Below are 6252 nucleotides of genomic sequence, written 5' to 3'. Positions count from 1 at the left end.
GTTGACAACAACATACACCTCTCAAAACTTTATTTTTATGCTCTCTTTATGTTTTCAAAATAAAAGCTCTAGCACAAATATAGCAATCGATGCTTTCCTCTTTGAAGGACCATTCTTTTACTTTCATTGTTGAGTCGGTTCACCTATTTCTCTCCATCTCAAGAAGCAAACACTTGTGTGAACTGTGCATTGATTCTTACATATTTGCATATTGCATTTGTTATATTGCTTTGCATTGACAATTATCCATGAGATATACATGTTATAAGTTGAAAGCAACCGCTGAAACTTAATCTTCTTTTGTGTTGCTTCAATACCTTTACTTTGAATTATTGCTTTATGAGTTAACTCTTATGCAAGACTTATTGATGCTTGTCTTGAAGTGTTATTCATGAAAAGTCTTTGCTTTATGATTCAGTTGTTTACCCATGTCATATACATTGTTTTGATCGCTGCATTCACTACATATGCTTTACAAATAGTATGATCAAGTTTATGATGGCATGTCACTCCGTAAATTATCTTTGTTATCGTTTTACTCGCTCGGGACGAGCAGAACTAAGCTTGGGGATGCTGATACGTCTCCGACGTATCGATAATTTCTTGTGTTCCATGCCACATTATTGATGTTATCTACATGTTTTATGCACACTTTATGTCATATTCGTGCATTTTCTGGAACTAACCTATTAACAAGATGCCGAAGTGCCAGTTCTCGTTTTCTGCTGTTTTTGGTTTCGGAAATCCTAGTAACGAAATATTCTCGGAATTGGACGAAATCAACGCCAAAGATCTTAGAATCCCCGGAAGCATCCGGAACACACCGAGAGGTCGGAGGGGGCCACAGGGCCACCAAACCCTAGGCCGGCGCGGCCGAGAGGGGCCGCGCCGCCCTATGGTGTGGCCCCCCGTCGAGCCCTCCTGCGCCGCCTCTTCGCCTATATAAAGCCCCCGGATCGAAAACCCCGAGGCGAAGAACCACGATACGGAAAACCTTCCGGAGCCGCCGCCATCGCGAAGCCAAGATCCGGGGGACAGGAGTCTCTGTTCCGGCACCCTGCCGGAGCGGGGAAGTGCCCCGGAAGGCTTCTCCATCGACACCGCTGCCATCTCCACCGCCATCTTCATCACCGCTGCTGCTCCCATGAGGAGGGAGTAGTTCTCCATCGAGGCTCGGGGCTGTACCGGTAGCTATGTGGTTCATCTCTCTCCTATGTACTTCAATACAATAATCTCATGAGCTGCCTTACATGATTGAGATTCATATGATGATGCTTGTAATCTAGATGTCATTATGCTAGTCAAGTGAGTTTTACTTATGTGATCTCCGGAGACTCCTTGTCCCACGTGTGTAAAGGTGACAGTGTGTGCACCGTGTGGGTCTCTTAGGCTAGATTTCACAGAATACTTACTCAATGTTGAATGGCATAGTGAGGTGCTTATTTATATCTCTTTAAGATTGCAACATGTTTTGTATCACAATTTATCTATGTGCTACTCTAGTGATGTGTTATTAAAGTAGTTTATTCCTCCTCGCATGTGTGCAAAGGTGACAGTGCGTGCACCGTGTTAGTACTTGGTTTATGCTATGATCATGATCTCTTGTAGATTGCGAAGTTAACTATTGCTATGATAATATTGATGTGATCTATTCCTCCTACATATGCATGAAGGTGACAAGTGTGCATGCTATGCTAGTACTTGGTTTAGTCTGTTGATCTATCTTACACTAAAGGTTACTAAAACATGAGCATTATTGTGGAGCTTGTTAACTCCGGCATTGAGGGTTCGTGTAATCCTACGCAATGTGTTCATCATCCAACAAAAGTGTAGAGTATGCATTTATCTGTTCTGTTATGTGATCAATGTTGAGAGTGTCCACTAGTGGCCTTTGGTCCCAAGCAATGACCTGTACTGCTAGACCAAACCGGGTCCAATGCCCCCATTGGACCCGGTGCTCGTTCTCGCCCGGGACGACCCCACCTGCCGGCGCCCGTCCACGTAGCGTCTTCGGACCCGGTTTGTCATACAAGCCGGGTCCAAAGAGTCCACCCGCAGGCGCGCGGCAGGCCGTGTCAGCTTCGGGAACCCTGTAGTCCCGGCAGTTGCATGACAAACCGGGTCCAAAGACCCCCCTCTCGGCTATATAACCTTGCCCCTCCGCCCAAGTGTGATGCTCACACCTGGCCATTTTTGCACTATCTTCACAAGAGGGTGTATTGCTCTCCTCGCTGCTTCACATGCACAGAGGTGTTCGATGAAATGCTTAAGAGGATTTGCCACTTGAGTTTACACAAATCAAGCCACACTTAACTTGCTTTTTTCTTCTTCATCGAGGTTAACAACTTTATCCTTTTCATACGCAATTGATAAAATGCATGTGTATATATACATCGTGATGTTACGTAATGGTTTTGATCAGCTTAAATTATATCATGCGGATGAATCGGCAATGGATGTACATTGACCGACGCGTTTGACGAGTTCCCTTGCGGGCTGGATAATTTTATGGCCGTGGCGGAGGCAAACAAACATGGTGGCTTCATGTATTGTCCATGTGTGGACTGCAAGAATACCGTAAATTACGTTCGCTCGAGTCTCATTCATAGCCACCTTCGCGATCCGGTTTCATGCCCGAGCTACTATTGTTGGACCAAGCACGGAGAAAGAGGGGTTATGATGGAAGACAATGAAGAAGAGGAAGAGGATGATGACTCGGTTATCCCAATTTCCCCGAATACGATGATACTGCCAGAAGGCAATGAAGACAATGAAGTAGAAGATCAAGAGGCACCGAGATGAGCCTCGAGCGATGATGATCTTGGCCGGGCCATTGCGCGATGCAAGGAGAGAATGTAAACTGAAAAGGAAAGGTTGGCCTTCGACAAGATGATAGAAGATCACAACAAATTGTTATACCCAACTTGCGAAGATGGCCATAAAAAGCTAGGCGCACAATCGGAATTGTTGCAATGGAAGGCGGAGAACGGTGTCAACGACTCAGGATTTGGAAAGTTGCCGACAATAATTAAGAGGAAGCTTCCAAGGGGTAACAATTGCCCGCCGGTACGTACGAAGCGAAGAAGATTGTCTCGCCCTCTAGGATTAGATGTGCAAAAGATACATGCATGCATTAATGACCGCATCCTCTACCGCGGTGAGTACGAGAATTTGGATGCATGTCGGTGTGCACTTGCATTGCGGTATAAGATCGGACGAGATGACCCTGGTGATGTTGAGGGCGGCGCCCCAAGTAAGAGTGGTTCCCGCCAAGGTTATGTGGTATGCTCCTATAATACCACGCGCTGAAACGCTTGTTCGGGAATAAAGAGCACGCTAGGTTGTTGCGATGGCAACAAAGAGAGACTCGTAAGAAAGACGTGATGTTGAGGCACCCTGCGATGGATCCCAATGGAGAAAAATCGATAGAGAGTTCCCAAACCTTTGCACAGGATGCAAGGAACTTAAGGTTTGGTCTAAGTACGGATGGCATGAATCCTTTTGGAGAGCAGAGGCTGCAGCCATAGCACACTGGCCTGTGACTCTTTGTATATATAACCTTCCTCCTTGGCTGTGCATGAAGCGGAAGTTCATTATGATGCCGAGTGCTCATACAAGGCCCGAAGCAACCTGGGAACGACATTGATGTGTACCTGAAGCCATTAGTCGAAGAACTTCTACAGCTCGTGGTCCCTAGCGAGGTGTACGTGTGTGGGACGAGCACAAGCGGTGAGGAATTTGACCTAAGAGCGATGCTTTTCGTAACCATCAATGACCGGCCTGCTCTTGGTAACATTTCGGGACAGTCAAACAAGGGATACAATGCATGCACACACTTGTTTACATGAGCTCGAAGGTGATTATTTGGAAAAAGGTCAGAAGGTCGTGTACCGGGGGCATCGTCGATTTCTTAGGATTACCCATCCCGTAAGAAAGAAAGGAAAGCATTACGACGGTGAGGCTGATCACCGGAGGAAGCCTCCCCATCGTGATGGTGTTGATATATTTGGTATGGTCAAGGATCTAGATGTAATATTGGAAAGGGTCTCGCCGGGCCGGTGCCGTTCCGAATGAGCTGCCTTGCCGGGACACGCGCCCATGTGGAAGAAGCAATCTATTTTTTTGGGAGCTAGAATATTGGAAAGTCTTAGAAGTCCGCTCTTCTGAATCCGATGTGATGCACGTGACGAAGAATCTTTGCGTGAACCTCGCTAGGCTGACACTCGCGGGCGTGCACGCGGAAGACAAAAGATACAACCCGAAGCACCGGGAGGATTCCAGCAACGTTGGAAAGACCCCAAAAATCTACATGAGAGAGTTAGCGGGCGGCCATTTATCCAGCTACGCTCTTACAAAAAGCGAGAGAAGGAGATATTTTTTGAATGTCTTAGTAGTATCAAGGTCCCGTCCGGCTTCTCCTCCAATATAAAGGGAATAATAAATATGGAGAAGAAAACATTCCGTAACTCCGAAGTCTCATGAGCTGTCACGTGATAATGACACGCGTGCCCAGATTGCATTGAGGGCTTCACTCTGGAAAATGTTCGACCTTGCCCCATTGTGAAGCTATGTGCATTCCTCAATGCAATTTCTCAAAAGGCTAGTAATAAACCCAGTAATTACCTACCGAGGTTGCGTAATGATGTGGTCCAATGTCTCGTTAGTGTTGAGCTGGTGTTCCCACCATCCTTCTTCAATATTATGACACATCTCTCGTTCACCCAGTCGATGAGATTTCCATTCTCGGGGGTCTGTGTTTCTACACAATATGTTCCCCTTCGAGAGGTTCATGGGAGTCTTGAAGAAATATGTTCATAGCAGGTGCTAGAGCGGAAGGAAGCATCTCCAAGGGCTGTGGAGCAGAGGAGGTCATTGAATCTACGTGTTGACTTTATTCCCCGACCTTAAGCCGATTGGTGTTCGAATCGCGTGCATGAAGGAGACTAAGTGGAAAAGGCACGCTAGGAAGGAAATCAATGATATGTAGGGACGCGGATTTCTTTGACTCCAAGCACACTACACGGTTCTACAAAGTTCCACCATGGTAGCTCCGTATATCGGTGACCACAAGAACTTTCTACGCTCCCGGAGCAGGGCGATGCGAACGATTGGATTAGACGTGAACACATGTCGACTTTCGGCGGTTGGTTGCAAAACATCTCCTGAATAACGAAGATATTGAAGATCAGGCTGTACTTGGCGGCCCGGACACACCATCTTCGAGCGTGGCAGTGACTTTCCAAGGGTCACGAGATAAATGGGAATACATTTTACACGATCGCCCAAGATAAAAAGAGCACCAACCAAAACAAGGTGGTGTCCGCTTTGATGCAATAATGAATGAAGGCCCAATGATAGCAGTATATTATATGGTTACATAGAGGATATCTCGGGAACTTGAGTATGGACCTTTCTTTTAAGGTCCCTTTGTTTAGGTGCGGAAATGGGTCAACAAAACGGGAGGCGGGGTTCGGGCAGACAAGTTGTATGGAGTGGCAACGACAGTGGATCTCAACAATCTTGGAGGTATAGAGGCGGAATCCGTGCGTCCTAAAGCCAAGGATGTGGCCCGGAGTTTTCTATGTGGAGAAGGATATGTCTAGCAAACCAAGAAAAAGGGAATACAGAAAGAAACAAATACATCAAACGATTGAGCCAAAGCGCCACATAGTTCTTCTACCGGAAAAAAGAAACATGCGTGGGAGTGGGGGACAAGACAGGTACATGCTGCCGAAGATTATAACAGTTTGATGAAATTCCACCCTTCGCAGTGAACATTGATCCAAGCATCAAGTTAAAATGGATGAAGATGCTCCATGGTTAAGGCCGAAGAAGATTAAATGATGAAGATGCTCCATGGCACAAATGAGTATCTCAACATGGCAATCAATTTCCCATTTATTTTTGTGTAATCATTTAACCGTATGTAAGATATGAAAAGTGGAGATGTGGTTGGCTTTTTGTACCATATATATAGAGGAGATGTAGTCGTTCACGGGTTTGCGGAAAAATTCCGGGCGCAGTTTCCGAAGATGCCGTAGGGCATGTGCACCAACAACATCTTCGAGAACTGCGCCACGGGAGATTTCCCAACCCTTTCCCCAACACTATTAGAGGAGATGTAGTCGTTCGGGGGCTTGCCAGGAAAAATTCCGAGGAGCAACTTCCGAAGATGCCGTAAGGCTTGTGCCCAACGACATCTTCGAGAAGTTGCGCCACGGGAGATTTCCCAACCCTTTCCCCAACACCGGT

This window comes from Lolium rigidum, chromosome 7 (assembly GCF_022539505.1).
Source record: "Lolium rigidum isolate FL_2022 chromosome 7, APGP_CSIRO_Lrig_0.1, whole genome shotgun sequence".
Taxonomy (NCBI): Eukaryota; Viridiplantae; Streptophyta; class Magnoliopsida; order Poales; family Poaceae; genus Lolium; species Lolium rigidum.
This window is presented reverse-complemented; position numbering follows the sequence as displayed.